Below are 22,077 nucleotides of genomic sequence, written 5' to 3' on the forward strand. Positions count from 1 at the left end.
AAAAGTACTTTCTTATGTTCCACTAACTTTTACATTGTTTTCTCTTTTTCTCTGTTTAACTATAGAATCTTAAGCAGCCAGAAACATTAGTAATTCCTAAAAATAGCCATCCCATCCTCCCTTCCAAATTTAGAAATATATGGCATTTCTCAGGAAAATGGAGAATTAAAGCACTCACTAAAATAAAGGTAGAGTGTCCTATTTTTTGCCTTTTCAGTCAGCCTTTTTTTCTCTCAACTCCTTCTTTCATCTTCATATCCCTAATCCTCATTTCCTCGTTCCTATTTTTACTCTGGGAAGTAACTCACCATTACTCACATTGTCCAACTCTTCAGCTTTCCCTCATTTTCAGTTCATTCATCCCTTGCTTCCTTCCACTTTTAAGGCCCTTCTCCCCAGCTCAGCTTTTCCCTAATAAAACTGCCCAGAGCAAAGGGCTGGCACACTTCTCCAGCTCTATTTAAATCCCACTTCAGCGATCACAATAGGGCATAAATGTGTAGCCAGGGAAAAAATTTTGAGACCACTATAGCGGATGAAAAAACAATTTTGGATGACTAGTTTATATATAAAATAAGGTCAGATTCAGTTGGCAGTCTAATCCAAAACCAAGCAACAAAAATTCTGGAGGTGTGAAAAGGGTTATTTCAACTTAAAGTATTTCAATTTTTCATTTCCAAAGGTTTTGCTTAAAAACATTTTACTTAAAATATACTTAATAAGGATGCAAAAGATCCTAAGATCCTAAAAACAAAAGAAAACTTTCATTTACGGTTCTATAAAATAGCCTCTGTTCAGTTGAAACAAAATTTTTTTCGCCCATCACAAAACTTTCTCCAAAATGTTCTTTATTTAACCAAAAAGCAACCATAATCCTCAGATCGATCAGCAAATTGAGAAATCTACTTGTTTATCAAGTGTTCTGAATTCCTTTGGGATGAAGAGCACTGTATCAGCCCTAGAAATAATTAACCAACATTTAAGGAATGCCAAATGAGCCTCTGCATTAGATGATCTTACCTTCCAAGCCCTATTAATGTTAAGAAAGCCATCTCTGTGACTTTAATGGAAGACATTTCTCCCTTAATGTTTTTGCCACTATGCAAGGACAACCCTTGATCTTCTCTCTTTCCACCACCACCATCTCTTCCTTCCTTCAGGGGTTTATTGCCTGTGTGACAGTGACATCTCTTCCCTCATCCCCCGACACACCTTTACCCAGGTCTCTAGAAGGATATCCTACTGCCCACCTCCTTTCTCCATCCCTTTAGAGAAGCTACTATGCCCTATCCATCTTTTTTCTTTTCTCCTCCCCTCAGTTATCTCCCGTCTCCTGTTAGCACCCACTTCCCTTTCTTCCACTGCTCTGCCTGAACGCGGGGCTGCGTAGGCAGCCCAAAGAGGGAGCAGGCTGTGCTGCCGGCTGGCTGAGCCATGGCCTGAGAGTCCCCAGCAGAAATGCCAGTGTTCCCACCCTGATGCAGCAACTTGTGATGCGCTTTCAGGTCCTGGGATCAATTTGCATTTTGGCGGCTAGCTTCATGACAACACAGCTGGGAAACCTTAATTCTAAAATAAAAATGAAAGCAGAGATAAGTGCTGGCACTTCATTTCCCTAAACGGAAGTCAAAGTGCCAATGTCCATTCCTACTTTTCCTGATGTAAATAGAAAGAACCTCACCTTTAATTTCCAGGGTAATTACCCTTGTTTTACATGCTAAGAAAGCTCATCAAACAAAAGGTATACTTACCAACACCAGTCCTTAACTGTTTGTCCCTTTGACTCCCTTTCCTCTGCTCTTACAGGAGACCTGTCTTGCAATGTCTGCTGACCATCCCCTCCTTCCCTGACACACACTTCATCCAGCCCACTTTGAGCAGATGAGTACAAAATCCTGTCCCTGAACGGATGGAAATTTACTGTATAGCCAGTAATTGTCAGTGAATATTATCAATCTCAGAGAGGGCAAAGAAATCTCCGTTACAAAATCAAAGCATGAAAATGCAGTCCTTTGTGTAAAAGAGGGAAAAGTAACAATTTAATTGAAAATTAAAGCAAGAAGCATGATACTAGCAAAGTATATTTATTGTGTTAACGTACCATTTGTCTTCTGGGCAAGTTACTAAAGGTCATTTGTTCTTCATGGCAAGTGTTGAAAATAGTTTATGTTGTGGGTCTAACTTAAAGGAACAATGTCAAAACCCTCAGGCCCAAAATGACCTTTTTATGCCAACACAGAGATCTAAATCTTTTACTGAGGATAGTGGTGATGTTTGCATTTCACTCTCCCCCCTTCTCTTCTCTTTCTAACCCCTCTCCCTTCACATGAAATACCTTAAGAAAGAGAGAACGGACTACAAAGTTAAAGCACCCCCTCTACACTTCTGACTCTCATCCCCAGCTCTACCCATGCTGCCAGCCATCAAAGACAAGCAGCTTCCTGATGTGGTTCTCAAATCTCTCTCTAACTCAGTGAAAGGCAGTGTGAGAGAGAGAAAAGGGAGGGGAAAATACCAAACCTACCCTTGCCTCCCAGAAGAAAAGGCACACATGCTGCCATGTGCTGGAGGAGGCAGGAGATAGCTGGTTCTTGTTTCCAAAACCTACAGTGATGCTGTTCTGCTGACTAAACAGAGTGCTTCTTGGGGGTACGCTTAGCTGCCTCTCTCCGAAGGCCCTGGTTGTAACAGGGGGAAGGACTGGTGTTGCTATGGTACTTCCAATGATATCAAAAAATACATATGTACACGCATATGTGTTAGACACACAGAGAGACAGACAGATACACAGATGGATGCAGTATGAAGTTTAAGGCCTCTGAATGGTTGCAGACTAGCAAAACACCTGGAGTCTCACATGACGATTTAAAACACAGCCCACCTTTACCACTGCACAGATGCTATCCCTTAGGTGTTAGTTTTAGACTAATTTAATGGCCTTGTTCTCATGCTCAGTGGTGTCAAATTATCCTCAAGTCTCTTTAGTCTGAGCATATTGTGAGCTCCTGTAGACGTGGGACACAAAAAGACACTAAACAGCATGTTAGAAAAAGAAACTATGATAAACACATCATGGAATTTTAAACACCTTTTCAATTCCAAGGAAAAAATCCTGCCACATTGTGTGAGAAACTGTCCTGGAAATGCAGAATAAACTACACTGTTGCTGTCTACACTGTCCTTGCCCTCTTCTATGGGTAAAGAGAGACTTTCTGTCTCCACAATTGTCATTCCCATGCTTCCAAACCACACCTGTGATTTATGATATATATCATATATATGAGATATATGAGAGTTTAGGGAACATCACATGTTCTCCTAACCCACACATCCTTCATAGAGTTCCATGTAGCGGATACACATTTTACAGGTTGAATCCCACAAGGTGAACATCTCCAGCGAACTAATGCTGAATGGGCTTAGCATAACCTTTTCAAAAGGCACTCAGCACTTTGCAGGATTTAAATGCAAAAGCCTCAAAAAGGCAGATCTCATTTTCCTGAATTTCCAGCTCTGGCTGCCATTTGTGACAGACTTCACACATTTATGTGCTGCCCTGTCACATTTGGGTGGCAAAAAAATGGCAAAGTATAGATGCCGTGACAAGTAGATGAGATATGTTTTTCCTCTTTAATGTTCTTAGGCTCAGATTTCCCTTCAACACATAGTGGAAGAGAAGAAACCCTTGGGGCAGGCAAAAACAGTTTATCAGTTTAGTTACTTGGTAATTGTTAAAAAGATTTCAAAAAATTAAAAAATAAAACTTTATGAAATATAAAGCAACGTGGTTTTTTTTGAAATTCTAAGTGTAAACTTTCAATAGACCGCTGTATTAAATAAGAATATGCACAGGCATATATTCTAACATATATTTTTACACACAGATCTTATGAGTGAATTTCTATATTAGACTCATGAACTACATTAAAGAGCGCTCTGGATGCCTTTTTTCTATTTCAGTTGGTTGAAAAGACTGTTGTTGTAAAGAAAAATATAGTAACAATACAGATAAGATTATGGTTCTTGATTATGGTTCATACCAAATCTGGTGTTTATGTTCCTTGATGTAGGGAATCAGGAACAAACTAGTTACCTGGGCATCTAATAGATTCTCTTAGAAGGCTGTAGTGGAAATCTGACTATATTTAACACTAGTCATACACTTAAAGTGTTATATGGGTAAGGGCTGGGAGACATAAGCAGGATAACATATTCATATCAAGTCGTATATAGTTGTGAATCCTGTTTCGATATTGCATTTAGAGGTAGCTATCAAAGTTACAAGATTATTACTCAGTTCATAGATGGAAAATCTTTTAGGACTCCTAGAAAGGTTCTACCAGAGTATGCAATCATCAGACTTTTCAGGGTTTCTTTGACTAGCTCACAAAAGTATGAAATGCTGCCACTTAAAATACATATAAATAAATAAACATGCAACTAGATTAAGAAAAAATTATGCTGATTGTTTCCTTTTTGCAGTGAGTATATGCACTTTTATTATTAAAAGCAAGTATCCACACAACAAGATTTAAAGTCAGAGTTACCACTTGGGTGGTATCCCTTTGGCTCAGACATGTCTTCAATGCAGCAGACTTTCCTTTAATGGGCAAATTACACGCTTTAGTGAATTCTGTCCTACACAGCTGTAGTTAACAGCAAGTATCTACTAGTAACTGACCTTAATCAAGCATCAGTATGGAAATTTCCTTTCATCTTCATCACCTGTGTCTGTATCAAAGCAGAATGTCCAAGTCAAGTTCAAGAGCTTTAAACAGGTTATTCTAAACTGTGTGATATTAAATATTCTAGCTGAAATCCTGGCTCCTTTGAATTCTACAGCAAATATCCCATTGACTTCAATAGTGCCAAGATTTTTACCATGGAGAATAGCATGGAATTCAGTTTGCAAAGGTGAAGCAAATACAGTCTGAATCAACTCCCGCTGAAGTCCATGGAACGACTCCTATTCATATCAATGGAGTGGATCAGACTCTAAACTCGTCTTGGCAGCACTAGGAGCCATACCCTTACAGATAGTGAAAGAATTGTTGTAAATGCCAGACAGAATTAGGAAGTACAAGAACACCCAGTACTTTATACAGTGTTTTACAAGAAGTTCAAAGCTCTCAGCTGGCCATAAAGTTAAACAAATTGCAATTAGATTAAAAATCAGTCATTTCAATGTATTAAAAACCCAAGCTAAGTTTTCCTGTAATGCTTGAAGTACGCAGAGCAGAATAACAATTTACTTAAATGTAAAAGTAAACCTGTAAGAAAGAGAGAGAGAGAGAAGGAGCAAGGTGACAGAGATAAAGACAAAAAACAGAATGGTCTCAGCAAACATGCCTCACACAAAAAAAACAAACCTAAATTACAGAAGTAACCACAGCTTTCAGTGATGGATCAAAGATTTCATCTGTTTTTGGCTTCTATGTACACAGTAGTGAATCGTACTGTACTGACATATGAAAAATGGTCACAACTGGACTAGAAAGCACGATACGCTTTTGAAGTCGCTATGAAAAATCTTAACATAGGATCAGGTGTCCAACCTTGGCCTATTAGTTTAATCTAAAGCACAGAAAGAGCTATCAAGAACATTTCACTTAGATCAGTTTCCCTTGCAAGGGTTTCCCTGGGGCAGGGTAGACTCTTCTGTTGTGTTAGTTTATGGGATCCGCTTTGATATGGGCAAGATTGCATTCAAAACTATGACCCAGCAAGGGTCCACAGGCTTGGAATTTGTTTATTGATTTTTTATCCTACTCTCCACAGCAAGTTAATTGCTCTGAGACAACGAGTTACAAACAGCAAGGGCCACAGTATGCAGCTGACACTCAACAGCACTCTCTTCCCCCTACTTTATGGAAATCTTTAAACTCAGAATGCAAGTTCAAAAACTTGTACGACAGCTTTAACTAACAGGATGCTAACTTCCAATCATACCTTTAAATTCCTAGCCCCCAAACATAAAGCAGAATAGTCTCACCAAACTTGTAGCAAGCAGAGTGTCACTGATGTGCAACTGCTGATTGCAAGCTCAGCACATTTCAGAATCTGAAGGCGAAAACTCCATTAACTTGCATACAGTCAATTTACTGTGAGATAGTCATTGTTTATTATTCATTTCAGCTATTCAAACTCCAGAAGACAAACATGGACTCACACCTTTTCCAGCATGGAACCAAAGGAAGCAAGTGCTCCCAACAAAAAAAGTTTTGTTTGTCGTGAAAAAGAACCTGCTCCCAGTGGCATTTCTGCCACAACTAAACACTAAAGACACTGTCTCTGTAGTAAGCAACAAAACCCATACATGAAACAATAATTGCCTGAGAATTAAATTTATTGAGAACAAAATTTATTGAGAACTTACTGAGGATTGAAATTGAAAACTTATTGAGAATTGAAATTTATTGAGACTTGTCAATGCTAAGGCACCAAAATAAAAATAAAAAATAGGCAAACAATCAAGAAGGCTTTCTTACTGCATCATAAAAGAATCTCTTTTTGTTTTCAACAGGTTCTGACAGCGATATGCAAGCCTTTCAGGATTCATATATTCATTAGGTTCAGGTAAGCTTAAGGAAATGTAAATGTTTCTTAGCAAATGACACAAACCTTGTGAAGTCATATACCTCCCTCCCGTTTCCTGCATTCCATCTGTCTCTCTGCTACAGATCAGCTACCTGATTACCTTTTGTGCCATTTTCTTCCCTTCTTCTCTAAATCTGCTCTTGATGTTACTGCCTTCAAACAACTAGACTCCTAGCGATTCCTCTGGATTGAACTCTTCTGATTGTATTCTAAGCTTCTCACATTACAGAAAGTTTCTATACATTTTAACATTCCACCACTAATTTTCTTAGTCAACAAGCAAACAGTAAGGTAAGAAAAATATCAGTATCACAGAATAATGAAAATCTGAACTAGCAGAACAAGTATCTTCCAGTGGAGAATGAAGGAGTTATGCAGATTATTTTTCATAAATATCACAGGGAGTTCAGTTTACATGTATGATTTTATCCCGTCCAAACACACCAAAGGAACCTGCAGGGGGAAGAGGCAAACAGGAGCTGAAAATGGCAGCTACAAGGTGAAGTTGTAAAGAATAGCAAGGCTCTTTGGGGAACAATGGAAGAATTATGAAGCCAGAGACACTACTGACCTGGCATACATTAGCAGGATGCACTCTTCCCACACTGAAACTATGAACAATAGCTCTTCTTATCCTGTGAAGATGCTAGCTTAGGTCAAGCCTACATATATGCGAGTAGACTGTCAGAAGTGATGCTGAAGCAGTACAGTATGTTTTCTTCCAGCCTAGGGACAGAGATAGTTGGGCTGAGGGTAAACATCACATGCTTGCAGGGAAAGATTAAGAAGAAGGTGAGAAGAAACATGCGGACAGCCATTTTTTGTTTTATCCCCTCATCAGCTTGCTATGTAGCTCTACATAAAAAAGAATTAAAATGTTTTGTTCCAAGTAAACTGGTTTTAAATCACTTTCACCAAATCATGGGTCACTGATGTGATGAAGTACCTCAGAAATGAAAGATATGTCGAAGGAGAATGGACTGAAGGAAGTGAAGGACATAATACTATGAATGCCAAGTCTATCATTTGTACTTATTAGGAAATTTATGATCTCTATGAAGACCTAACATGTGTGTACAAAGAATACTTCTCTCTGAACGTGCTGTACGCAGCCAAGTAAACTATGTCAGCTAGGATCAATGTGCTGATTAGAGACCACGGAAGGACCAGAAAGTCCTATCAGCCCATAGACAGGGGAGAGCAAGGACCCCACTCACTTCCTTTGCACTGAGCAGCAGCACAACCCACGGAGATCGCTCTGCAGAAAGCCTGGTGAAAGGAAATCCCACCCGACGTGAAAGCAGAGCAAAGATGTACTACAAGTGAATCTTTCAGGGCTAGCCGTACTGGTGGGGACTAGATTGCCAGTCCTCACATTAACCTGGGCACTGTTGCGAGTAAGGAGGAAATGTGGCTGTGAATATAATGTAGAAGTGCATTTTACTGCTTCCCCCGTTTTGCTGGTAACTTAGTTTCCAGTTTTGTAATCCAGAATTTTACCCAAAGCTCTGTTAGAGCAAATGAGAATGTTCTTCCTGTTAAAGCTCATCCAAGGCTTAAAATGAGTGCTGGTCAACTTGAGAATTTGGATACTTTCATTTTCTTTAAAGGTAACAAGCATATATAAAAGCAGCATTGCAGACAAAACCTTTGAGAGCCTGTAACATGAGAGAAGCGTAGAATCCCAGGAATCTGAGTATATTATCCGCTAAGCTGTGAGATTCAGACAAAAGCCCAGCAGTATCAAGAATCACAACATGCAAAGAAGTTTCCTCTGGCAGGCTTTAACCAACAGCCCTCCTGTAAGAGGGACAGCTTAGTACCTTGATCCCCCATGTTGTCATCATCACTCCCTAGGGAAGCCCGATTTCGAATTAAAGAGACAGCACACAGTGCTACCCAGAATGACACATACACAGCCAATACTCCCATCTGAGGAATCCATTCAAGGACAAAAAATTGAAAACAGAACTCCATAAAAGAAAGGTACACTGCTAATGAAGTCAACCAGAAAGGGCACAGAGGAAATCTAGATGGTTAAAATGGAATCTGAAGAGTACATGGTTGGAGAGGTTAAAAAAGAAAAAAAAAGAAAAAAATAAGTCAATCTACAAATAAATTTAAATATTGAAAACATTTCCTTTCCCCAGTGGACAAAACAATTTTCAAGGAAATTACTTAGCCTAACAATTTTGAATTAAATTTTAGCAAAAGGGAAAGGGTAAACTTTTTTGTAAACTCAAAATGTAAGCAAGATTTTGAGTTACAGTTATTTGAAATTCCAACCTCTGGACCTGAGGAAGTACTGTACCCCAAGAGTCCAAATGCATTTTATGTTCATTTTTTAGAACACTGACACACCAAGAAGGCAAGGAAGGATGCTCTCTCATCTGCTAAGTGCACTTCGCAAAAAACAAATGAAGAAACAAAAAAAGAAAACACAAAACTCCTCCCCATGCATAATGGAAGGGGAAATGGTGAGAGGGCAAGTTGTTTATTTGGGGTCCTACATCTTCTGAGCTGCAATCTGGCAGCTGTTGTACTCGTTGCTTATATTTGAGACTAACCTCTATTGCGGCAGTGGTGCAACGCATACGAGGCTCATCATGAGACTTCTAGGGTGGGGATTTCCAAGCATTCAGCCTGTGGCACAGTTCATCTGCCTCTGAAGTAAAGAAGAGCTTTAGTATTTAATTCCATAGCAGCAGAGAGAAATCACAAGCACTTTTAAATCAAACCCCTCCCACTACAAAACAAGACGACCAGAAACTGATAACTGCTCAAAAAAATTGCAGAACAAAGCTGTATTTGTCTGCATAAAACTACCCAGGGGGACTGGTCCGGGGTTTGGACTATTTCTTTGCTGAAATGACTGTCTAATCTGCCTTTAACAACTCTGGGAGGGCATTTCTACAGAACTTCCAAACTTTTAGCACTGACTACAGCAAGATCTTGCTATCAGACAGTGCTGAGAGAAATAAAAATGATGAATCAATAAGAAATGCAGTAGAGAGGAAATAAATGCGAGTTGTGCAGGCTCTCCCCACATTCAGTCACTACAAATTATTTAGGCTGGAAACAGACCAAATCTACTGGCTACCCAGACGTATTAACTGAGTATCTGCTAAACAACCGAGAGATACCTGGAAGAAAGATTTATCTGGAGGATGCTGGTTTTCAATTGTATTGGCCAATTCTGCTGCTCTTACATATGGGGAACGGAGAAGGAAAGAGAAGGGCTGCTTTACAAGAGCACCCCATCATACCGAAATGTTTTCTTAGATCAAAAACAAAAGGAAATGAGGACAGACTCCAGCATCGATACCCCTGTTATGTATCTCTTTAAGCCATACAAATCTGGTTTTATCTGCCCCTAATGGGGGCAGAATGTCTTTTTAACTAATTAGGGTCAAGAAAGTAAATTCTAGGGTGATGCTACCAAAAGCAGTCACAGCTGATTTAATTTTGCTGGCACTGAAGTCAGTGGAGATTTCAACACTGACTGCAGAGGCAGCAGAATTCAATTAAAGGCAAGGACTTTTGACAGTATGTGAAATACATTCAGTAGCACCCACCCTCCTGCCTAAGCAGTCCTGCTGAACTTAGTGGAGCTAACAGCAAAGTATGGTGCTACTCAGTCTGTATTATGGTAGCACAGCCTGGCTCTGAGTAAATAATACTAAACAGTAATTCTTGGTTAAGAATTCACTACACAAAAGGTTCAAAATAAAAAAAGAGAAAGAGAAAAAAAGTCTCTAAAACATAGCCATTTACAGTTGTGTACATTTAAAATCACATTTACTAAAGCTGCATGAGTTAAAGCAAATAATAATAATAATAATCTGAATTAAACTAAATAAAATATTTGTCAGAATGGGAAGAAAACAAATCCAAAGTCTTGACAGCAACATAAAACCAGAATTCTGCCCATTCCCTTCATAATGGCTTTTCTACTGAGCCTCATTCTGACCTTTTATTACTTTCCCAACATTGAAGAATATCGTTTTTCAAAATTCTTCATGTCTTTGCTACCCCTGCCATTATTCCTGCTCCTATTGTTAAGAGTGTTAGTCACCGTTGTTCCAAGGTGCACAGTAGTGCTGTATCTTAAGATGCAAAAACATAAACACCTTTTGAGAAATCTTTTTTACCAAAATGTTTCCCATTCTTCCTTCTAGAGACCAAACCCACATTTTAAATAAAATTAAATAATAAAGTAACTGAATGAATAAATAATAGTTTAATCAATATGCCAAGAGATTGAAAAGCATGAAATCAATTTCCTGTTGGAAGGGATGAAAAAAAGATACTTTTATACAACTTGACTGAGCTTAAATAGACATTGTCCTGATCCTGTAATTGTTCCATGCTCAGAACATCTATTGAATTTGCTGGGAGCTCCAAAACCAGATCAATTAGAGGATCAGAGTTGTTTGGGAAAGGCCTGCCCATCACTTTGAGAAAACAAACCAGACAGACATTGGAAAAGAATGTAAGCCTATTACTAGTCGAAGGGATTAAACAAATGAAGCTATGCAAATCCTGCGGCCCAGAAAGAAGCACAGGCACATCCAAGCCCAATGATAATTCTTAAAACCAAGTCCTGCTCACAGCAAAGAACAACTTTATCACTAACTTTAATGGGAGGATGAACTTTAATGGGAGTATGACCAGGCTTTAGGAGCAAAAGTCAAAGCGCTAAGAGTAAGTTAGGGATATTACTTAATTTGCATTATATGTTTAAAACACACTGGATCAGCATACAGCCCAGCAGCTCTTTGCACCGGCAGAAGGCCTGTCAGAGTACAAGCTTGCCCTTAAGCAGAGGCGAAACTTTGGCTCCAGTCCAGAGCAACTAAGACCAACACACAAACAAAGTCTCATTCCAGGCTTGCAGCTGGGGCCTAGTGGACAAACCTCTGTGCTGCTGTGGAGCCCTGCTGATTTAAGTGGAGCTCAACAAAAGCACAGAGACCTAACTGCAAGATCTGAACACTTAATTCCCCAAAACCACTGTTACAGCTATTTTGAAAATGGGATACATACATAAAGGGAGAGTTTATAAAAACGCTTAAGTTTAGTTTTTTTCCCTACTGTTTGCAAATGACATCTAAAAATGCATTCATTAATCCAGTATCAGTATTATTTTCCCAGCCCCCACAGTCAACTCTGTACATCAGTTTTGCACACTAGAAGAGTCTCATAAAGTCTCATCTAGCTTTTTGTTAAGGTCTCAAAGGAACAGTCTCAAAGGAAGAGTTTCACAGTTGTATGAAAAAAATACTAGTCCCTACTGGGTCCAAAGTACTACCTGAGCATACTTCAGTCTGATGTAGGACATTCAGTCTAAAAGAGGTTCTCACTTCAGCAGTCAGGATCTCCATTTGCTTTACCATGACAGATTTTTCTGCAAACAGAAGTCTAATAATAAAAAACAATGGTGATATCTAGCATGTTTATTGCTGAGTTTTTTAAATGGCAACACAAGTCATCAACTAGTTCAAAGCTAGTTTGACCCCAAGCAGCAAATTCTCACCGCACAAAGAGTATCAGCAGTCTAGTTACACTCTGCAGTTCACACAACCATGTAAAATAGTTTTCAAAAGGACTTCAAGGGATTGTATGAATGGTCATACTAAGCCAGATGAAAGGCCAATCCATCCCATTCTCTGGCAGTAATCAGGATCAAATACCCACAGAGAGCCTACAGGGGAGAGTCAGATACACAGTGATACTTCGCCCAGGATACCTTCCCAACTCCTGGCAACACCGAGCTCACAGACTTTCCAAGTATCCCAACAGTCTTGATGGACTTTTCTTCTATTCACTTGTCTAATTGCTTTCTAATACATTTATACTTTAGGTCATCTCCTGTGGCAAAGAGTTTCACAGCTGTATGAAAAAATATTAGTCCCTACTGGGTCCAAAGAGGAAGCAACTATACATGTGCCATTCTGGACAGAATAAACCCCCACAATGAGGTTTCCCCAATGCCTTTGCCCTAGTTGTCAGCCTAAAGCAGACATTCATGGCTCCTGCTGGGCAGCTCCAACCCCACCACTAGCTTCAGTCTCTGTATATTCCTCTTCTAACTCTAAGGTGCAGTGAGGGCAGTGATGTAGCACACATGAAGTCAGGTCACATACACGGGATGGTTGCCTTCTCTGAGAAGCAAATTCTATGACCAGAATCCATGTTTTTACCCAGCTGCCCGAAAAACAGAAAACTCCCTCCTCCAGTTAATTTAAATATTTAAGCTGAAAAAAAAAAAAAAAAAAGACTGAGATATTTAAAAAAGATGCTGCAGTTCCACGATTGCTTTCATAGGATCATAGGAAAATTCAGGCTGGAGGGGACCTCAGGAAGTCTCTAGTCCAATCTCCTGCTCAAAGCAGTGTCAGCTATGAGCCAATATAAAAGCCAGTATCCGCTAAAAGACAATTTTTTCCCCTTTACCCTCAGTCATATATTCCTGCTACATCATTGCCACAGTCACTGATAATTATGTGACAAGATGTGTCATTTAAAAACTAACCAAACATTAGTCTTCAGCCAGATCAGTCCCTTGCTCTGGCTCCCCACAAAACTGCCAAGCACTAAAAAGGGCACATGACCACCCTATACCATGACATCCCATACTGGTGCCACTTTAAAGTGGTAATACAGGTGCAGTTTGAGTTTTTCACTTTTAGCCCTTTGATTCTAAGACATATTAGTATCTACCAAAACGTGCTATGACCTTTTTCACTTTGTAGAAAACTTAGAACTTCCCAATAAAAACTGAGACCCATGCATAACAAATTCAAGTCTGTTGAGAATCACTTGCTTTTCTCAGCTACTTTTCACAGACTCTTCAAAGTAGTCTACAATCACTTGGCCTTGGTTGAAAAGGCTGAAGAAAGAACTCCTGTAACAAATGGTACTTTGCTGAAATAAAAGAACTGGCAGATCTTCCCATCAAAACCTCAGTGGATTGAGTCCCTTATTTTAAAAAACAATGCTTGCCACTGTTTAAGTTCTGATTATTCCATCTTAAAAAAGGATAAATCAGAAAGAGTCTCTTTACTCTTACTCTAAGTCCACACTTAGAGGCATGGAATAATTTTACATGACATTCTGAAAAAGGAAAACTCTTCAGTTTATGGAGAATATTAATGTGAAATCATGAATGTTATAGAGATGATTTGCTCATATTTACTTCTTTTCATAGCAGAAGACACAGTAAAATGGCATATAATATATTTAAAATTAAAATGCTTTTTCAAGAAATAAAAGCGTTCCAAACACCTTCTAACATATAATTAACTTGAGAAACAAGCTAAAAGAAATTGGCAGGACTCAAAAAGATCAACGCATGTATGCATGAAAACATCTATGCTTGCATTAGAAATAAAATCTCCTCCTGTAAGCAAGCTAGCTGTTACATTTCAGTTGTGGATTTTTTTTAAATTGCTACTAAAGAGCCGGGTCCCCAAGAGCCACAGCGCTCTCATGAGATCAGATGCTGGAAGCCCTTGGCCCTCACGCACAGGCTGAGCTCTCCTTTGCAGCCTGGGCAGGGAGCACACACAGAGAGCAGCCCTCTGGCAACTCCTTCAGCTCTCCTTCACTGTGCTGGTTTTAGCTGTGAATGTTGAAGCTCATGTGGCCAGGCTGTGTGCAGAAAGTTTGTACAACCATACTTTGCCTGTTTGGTGCGTAAGCGGCAATGCTGCTTGGTATGCTTCATGACCCTGAGCAACCTCATTTAACTTTATAATAGGATCTAACTTCAAAGCTGGTATTGCTTTCAGTGCGGGGTTGAACCACATGCCCTCCATGCTACAAGCATCAAGAAGTCAACAGAAAAATAAGGATTATTAAGACCATGAAACAGAGTGCACTGTACATTTTAATGTATGCTAATGGCAGATTAATGATTGAAATGTTTGTGACTTGCTATTGTATTTGCACCAAAGTAGTTATTTCAAAAAGAGGTATAATCACGGGGTCCTTTTACACTTGCAGATATGTTACAGATACGTAACATGGCAAGGATGGCAAAAAATCACAAGTCAGCTTTGCATCTCTTTAAGGCCACTAACATTCTCTGAGAAGTAAAAAAGAATAACCTTGAAAAATAATCATATTGAACAATAGTTCTTATTAACACTATCAGACACAGAGCACTGGAAGAATAAAAATTGATTTAAAAATATGCATACAGTTTCAAAATGGAACAGTTTCTCATCTCCCTCCCATCACCACTGCTTAATGGTGTGAATTTGGTTTCCAGTATAAAAAGAGAACAGCAAAATCCATTCAAACAATGCAGTCAGGATTCCATTTCTCTGAGTGTATATCCACCTTGATGAGTGGATTACAAACCCAAGCAAACTGAGCCCAAGGCTAAACCAAATGCAGTGAAATTACTATATAGCTAACCATCAGTGCTGTTCCTCTCACTTCTTTTATTCATTCTGCACTGAAGATAGGATTAGGTTCAGGTGAGAGAGTGGAAAAAAGCCAAACTTGTAGCTATTTAAAGTATTAACTTCCAGCGCCACAACTTGCAGAGTATGTGTGCTTCTGAGGATAATTTATGTTACCACCAGCAAGAGGGGGGATGAAAAACAGGAGTAAAGAAAAGAATGGAAGCAGAATATCAGATGTATAAATTTGGTACACAGTTGGGTCATCTGAAGTGGTTATCAAGTTCTTTAGTATTTGAAATCATTAGTATTTACTGTGCATATTTGGGAGGAGGGAGGGGAAGAAGCATGTAAAGATAGGAAAAATTTCTCAGAGTACTGGTTCAAGTCAATAGTTGCAAATTATCTGTAGCAGGCTAGACCCAACTTGAGCAAAAAGATCAGACATGGAAAACTTTAGGTATATGTGGCATAAGGAGCAGATGCCACAGAAGCAGAGGAGACAACGAAGTGGAAGCTGGTAGGTGAAGGAGAGCAATACATCAGCATAGGTACAACAGAAACTCGCACACAACGCCAAACCGAGGTCTGGGGGAGGGTTTTTCCAGTCCTGACTTAATACTTTTTTTCCTTCAAAAATCTGACCCTTCATTCCTTCCTTTGAAGAACTGCTGCAGAATTTTAACTATTTACCATCATCCTTTAGTAAATAAAGTAGGGTATTTGCTAAATAATAACAGACCTGAACGCATGCTGTTTTTCATGTAACTGCTCTCCTTCAGCTCTCCTCACAAACAGGGCCATTGCTCCAAGAGCTTTTTAAAACACTGAACTAGCCTGAATATAGTGCTGTCAACTGTAAAGCAACACGCACTTTTGCAAGAGCAGAAGTAAAAGTGGCATAAAAAAATTTAACAGTCGTCTTCCCCACAAGCTCCATCACTGCCCATCTCCTCCCTGCTCACCCTGTCCCATCCCCACCGAGCTCCACATCAGGCACACATCTGAAGTCACCCCGCGACTGTAAGGATGGGGAGCAAAGGAGCTGCGAGAAGGCTACAGCTCTTGCAGCCCCCTTGGTTTTATCGACCAAGGGACGTCCTCCTTATCTACTGCTCAGCTGTGAGCCTCGCACTTGTTGCTTGCCCCAGTCCCCACTGCTCTTGTTACCACACCAGCCAGCACAGGGCATTCCCTGGCACCTCCCCAGGACACTGAAGGGTGCAGGCCATGGCTGGAAAGGAGGCGGATTTTTTTTCCCCCAGATATTAAATTCTGAGGCAAATACCACTTTTCATTCAAGCCAAGCAACAGTACTTCTCCTATAGGTCATATTACAGCTCTTGCCCTAAGAAAATTTTTTGGGATAGCCTGTGGGTCCAGGGTAGTCCTGTCAACAGGACCATGCACGAAACACAGCATTTTCCAGTATGAACAAAAGGAAGAACCTGGCTTTAGAAGTAGTTACTAAATTATTAGGCTTTAGATGAAAAGGAAGTGTATTATTTTTCTCCACTCATGATTTACTAAAAAATGAATTTGCAAGCAATTTATCCACTGGGGATGCATTCTGGCCCAAATACTTTTTTGTTCTCTGTGACCTTTTCTTTACTGGTTTAGAAACAATCGGCACGTAATCTTGCAGCTACTCAGGTGGTGATCTGAGACATGGAAACTGTTGATGGCAGCATTACTGTCAAGCCAGCTGCCATCACTGGGATCTCAGGCAGAACACAAGTGATGCCGCCTTTGCAGTAATGAGGCGGCGGCCAGCACCCCAAACGCTGTCAGGAGCCATGTGAAGCAGAGCGCACACCCAGGGCCTTCCCTGGCACATCTGCCACTACTCATTTGCTCTGACTTTGCACATCACAGTCATTTACGTGGTGCCAGGTGAAGGCAAAACATTGTGAAATCGAGGCTGCAGCAGTTGTCCGCATCCCATCAAAGCACAACACAGTGCACCACACTGCGCGATGGCAAAGAAAGGGAGAACAAGGTGAGTCAGATTCAGCAATACACAAGCTCAGAACTAAGTTCCAGTCCATGAGGTTTCCTGTGGATTCCAAGATGACTATTTACATGCTGAAAGTTGGGTTTTTATTTTGGCTTGGATATACCAGTACCTGTGACACCATGATAGCTGGTATACGAAAATCCACCAGGCGATGTATTGGAACTGTATGTGCCCAGGACTCACTTGCCAGGCCCTTGTAAGTTCCAGTGATGCAACATATGTGCACTAGTATTACGTACCCTTTCAAAACCAAAAAAAATCCTGTTACCTCTCCCTTCTTTAGTAACAGTCAGTGCTTGTGCTAAATATGACAGACCAGAAAGACTGTTAGCCAAATTTAACTTCTAACACTAAACTTACTGATTTGAAAATTTAAAAAGAACCTTGAACTGCAGTAATATGCATCATTTTTTGTTTTGTGTGGTATCTTTCAAGTGATATAATTGGTTTTTTTGAAAAAAGGTTCATTAAATCATTATGAAATACAATTACATAGTACCAAAAAGCTTCTTACCAAACATAAGGTATCCACAGTGGTGTTAAATATTTTAACCTATTGTCAGCTTACTACAGAAAGATTTTAACCTTTAACTAATTTATCCTCACGTTTGATTGTTATCCACTCTGGTGCAATAAGCAAGAAATCAGAGTTTCCCTGCGCTGCTTGTCTTTCTTTCTAAACTAAAGCACCTCAGACTCTACCTTAACTCCTCTGCAGTTTAAAGTGAAATGAATGTGTGAAGCTATTCTAATACCCTCAGAAGTCAACAGCCAATAAGGAGCAATATGAGCCTCATCACTTTAAGGTTTTAGTCCCAGCACTTTTACTATGGCTTTTGTTTTAATTGGGCATTTTGGTTTAAATCCTGCTTTCTGACTGATGAATTTTTCGATTAATGCAACTCATTTTCATCTTGGTATTTTGCCTAGTTCCCTTCAAATTGAAGCAATTATAGAAAAAATTAAGTGCTCCAATAATTTTAAACCTCTCTACACTCTGCAATATTATCAGTGTACTTCACTTTTTTCCTTTTTTTTTTAAAGGTGCAAGCTCTTCAGAAGTGCTTACTACTCAAGCTTGCGCAGTATACGAACTGATTAGACATTGTCAGACAATTTAAAATCTTTATGAGAGCTTTGGCTTTCCAGCATTGAAAGAACTGCAAATGCTGTGATAAATTCAGATGATGCTATGACAGGGTATACTCCAAACAAAAGAAACACCAAAAGTATTTTCAAACAAAGACAATCCCAGGGTCTATATATAAAACAGCCAAAAAACTTGTCTCTTTGCATTTGAAGGACGAGCTCTTTCTTCTCAGATCACAAGCCAGAGAACTGAACCCGAAGGCCTACCAGACGTGTGTAGACCACTGCATGCAAAGCCTCATCAATTTCCACGCTCTTATGACAGCAGCGGTAAAGGTCTTCCTCTTGCAAAACAATTTGCATGACTGGGTTTAATGAATGCATTTTTCACTTTGAAAAAGATTCACTGCAGGTAAATGGAAACATGCGAAGGTTTGAAATGGCTACCAGCTTTGCAGTACAGCAGCCAGACTTCTGCAGCTCCTCTTCTATCAAGAGTTCGTGTGTATCATTAAATGAGCTCTGAAGCAAAAGTTTTCTCATCCTACAGATGTAAATGGTATATTAGAGAGTCCACTTTTATAAGTCTACTGCATTTACTCATAATTCTAGTGCTGTTTTCACCTAAGGATTTCAGAGTAGATATGAAGGTGATAAACCTCCACAGGTACACCTTATTATCTCTTTCTAGCAGAAGAAGAAACTGAGGCAAAGAGAAGGTTTGTTTTGGCCAGTATTGCTTAAAGAATTACACTCAAAGAAATATACAGAACACAAATCAATGAAATGTGTGCTTTTAGTGCAAGACCGCTTCTTCCCATATGTTACACTGCATTTATAATTTCAGCAAATACTGTATTATGCATGATCGTACATGACTACTTAACAATAGTCTTACTGTATCCCCTAAATTATCTGTACTAAGACTATCCCCTCATAAGAACTTTTAAACCATCCAGTTAAAAACAACAAAACTTCAATATGAGAGACTCCTGTCAGTGCTGAACGTTTATTATTCTCCACTTAAAGAGTGGGGAAAAAAAGCAACACAGGTTATCTTTTCTTTCTGTTAAATACCACAAGAGCAGTTTGTAGGCTCAAGGGTAAGTTTTTGATTGCTCAACAAATGCCATTACATTCCACACAGATTTCTCCTTATTGACCTAAAAAGCAAACCCCTGGAGATGGGGCAAAAGCTGATTGGCCTAATCATTTTTTTGTCCCACATACCATATTTTTTTTCCCCCCACATACCACTAAAACACTTCTCTGTTGCAGCATCTGAGAATATATACAGTCAAGTGGCTAAAGTTTGTGGAGGTAACTTCCAATCCCACCCTCAGTCATCCGACTGAGTAGGAATTCTCCAAATTTAAATCTACCACATATTGCCTAATCCAAAATACTTCTAAAGTCAGCACTTCAACTGTTAAACAAACTCTTATTACTATGTATTTCAATACATACTTAATCAGTAGTGCAGGATAGAGGAAAAAATGGATGGCAAGAGAGGGACGGAGAGATTACTAATCAGCATTTACAGGGACATATTTTGTGTGTTCTCCCTAGATCCATTTTCAAGCCTGTTTCCCCTTTTTTTGTTCTTTGGAGTCATCCTTCATCCTCAGGTGTAGCAGAGTGAGAGATTAGCTTCAGTGCTAGGACCAGTAAGCCCTAGGTCTAAATAGCCCTTCTACACGCATATGTATTGCCCATTGTCACATCAATGAATTTTAGACGTATGGCTCAAGGGATAACACACATCACACTGCAAAGGTTTCACCATGGACCAGGCTGTCAAAATGCTCCAAGGAAAAACTGTGTTCTTTCTGCATCCCACCCCAAACACACAAACTTATAAGGGGGTGCTAGGCTTCAGGTGGACAACATAAATTGGAATTCAAAGGGCCAAATTCTTCTCTTCTCTCATTTACAGTGAGGTAAATCAGGAGCTCATCAGTAGAACTGTTCCCAATTTTCTTGTGTCACAGAGGGTGGACTTTGATAATGTCCTCTAGGGAGGAATGATGCTCAAAGCAATAGTGTCATACTAAAATCCAGTCAAATCTGAAACACAAGTTAACAGCAGTCCCAAGCCCCACAGCTGCCCCCAAAGTCTCGCTGACAATTTTGTGGTTTCACAATCATAACTTGTCTTTCTTAAGCATTATTTTCTCCTTCTTGCTCTGTGTAAGACCCGCAAAAATATCAGGGAGAACAATGAAACTGACTGTACACTAGGGACAGGATTTGAAAAAAAGCAGTTAGCATCAGTCTCATTCTGCTCCCACTGACGTCAGCTATAAAATTCCCATTGCCTTCCTGGAAGCCAAGAGAGGCCACTGCTGATCACTTTTGAAAATAACAGTTCAAGAGCAGGCAAATGCACAAAGATAGCAGACTGAATGAGAGAGTTGTCTTTTCCTTCCTGTTGCTTCTATCTGTAGTTCTGTGTAACTGTACACCTCTGATCCACGTGCTATTTGAGAGAGGGGCTCCCCAAGACTGAATGGAGAGGTCAAGCTCCTTTTTAGGTATGTTTAAATCGATGGTGTCTCTCCAAGACAGCTTTCTCATTTAGCCTTCAATCTTATGGGTGTGTTCACACTGTTTATTTAGCTTACTTCCTATTTTATTCCTGCACTCAGGTGCCCTTATTGTCTACACTGCACAAAATCTAGGTTGTTTCCTGGCTTCCTTCTGAAAGCCATGGGGTCCCCTCCAAGGAGAAACAGTCTGACAGCAGAGTTATCCAGTACGCATGCTACACAAAGTACGTCCACATATCATGCCAAATGTGGTACCTTCCACCCTCCTGGCAGACATTTCATCCTCAGACATCCCCAAATTTATTCAACCAACATTCCAGAACATGAAACACACAACCTCAGTGCTAGGTCCCAGAAAAATCCCCTCCATGGTCTGCCATGCTATCCACTCAGTATTTCTGGCATTTTGAATTGAAAACCCACAGCAATAATTATAGCTATGCCTCAGAACTGTCCCAGGGACACCATGTGGGACCAAGAAAAAATACAGGCCACAAGCTTTGCAGCAGTGACATGATTAGTCTGATGTAGAAAGTGTCAGCCCTGACCATTAACGGCCCACAAAAGCTGGTCTAAGAGTCAGGGATCTCTGCCTGGTATGACCCACACTGAAGTGCAGACACAGTTGAGTGTGGAAGGAGCTGTATTCTTGATTTGGAGAAGTCTAGTCAATAATCACAAGGTGGTAGTAAGAGGAACACAGTGACAACCTGGTTCAAAACCAGAAAAAAAAAATCCTAACCACATGTATAAAACAATGGCCCAAGTAGGCACTGAGTATTTTAACAGATATGTTAGACAGAGGCTTTCTTATTTATTCCTTCATTCCCTCCCTCAACCCCAAAGCCAGACAGCTCTACAACTGAAGCCATTCTGTAATATTTTTCACTAGTCTTCATGTCCTCTTCCTGAGTCCTCAACTACATTAAACATATTGTGCAGGGTATAGCAGAGTTTTAAACAGCCTAACAACAGGAATACACGGTGAGATGTAGATGTACATTCTCAAGTTAGGAAACAGCATTTTAAGAAGGAAGAAAAAGGGAGTTAACAGTATAAATTGACACACTCATGCCATGATTGAATCCCATTATGAAGACACTATGAAGAGGGTTAAGGATCAAATGCAAGAACTTCAAACAGGAACAGTGTAGAGTAAATTAATTCTGGAGTCTGAATCCCAAGAACCACAGAGTTCTGCTGTATTTGATTCTAGCCAGGACTACAAAAGTGCTCAGTAACATACACTATAACCTAGAGAAAGAAAAAAAAAAGACAAAAACAATGAAACTCCTTCTGGAATAAAGAACTCAAATCCCAAGGTTCAAGGAATCTATTAATAATATTAACATGAATTCACTTATACTGTTTAAGCCCTACACCTGCTTTTATAAGACAAAGACATTTCTTTTCA

General features: G+C 39.7%; 1 long non-coding RNA gene across 3 annotated transcripts in view; it reads right to left on the reverse strand.

Moving 5' to 3' along the window:
- Positions 1-6,164: 6,164 nt before the first annotated feature.
- LOC106488683 (uncharacterized) overlaps positions 6,165-22,077 on the reverse strand; it is a 37,912-nt gene continuing 21,999 nt past the window's right edge. For all 3 annotated transcript variants that reach the window (XR_010885799.1, XR_010885800.1, XR_001293268.1), the window contains exons 2-4: positions 9,165-9,262; positions 7,169-7,323; positions 6,165-7,050 (exon numbers count right to left, since the gene is read on the reverse strand). This is a non-coding gene — a long non-coding RNA (uncharacterized lncRNA). The remainder of the gene's footprint in view (positions 7,051-7,168; positions 7,324-9,164; positions 9,263-22,077) is intronic.

This window comes from Apteryx mantelli, chromosome 1 (assembly GCF_036417845.1).
Source record: "Apteryx mantelli isolate bAptMan1 chromosome 1, bAptMan1.hap1, whole genome shotgun sequence".
NCBI lineage: Eukaryota > Metazoa > Chordata > Aves > Apterygiformes > Apterygidae > Apteryx > Apteryx mantelli.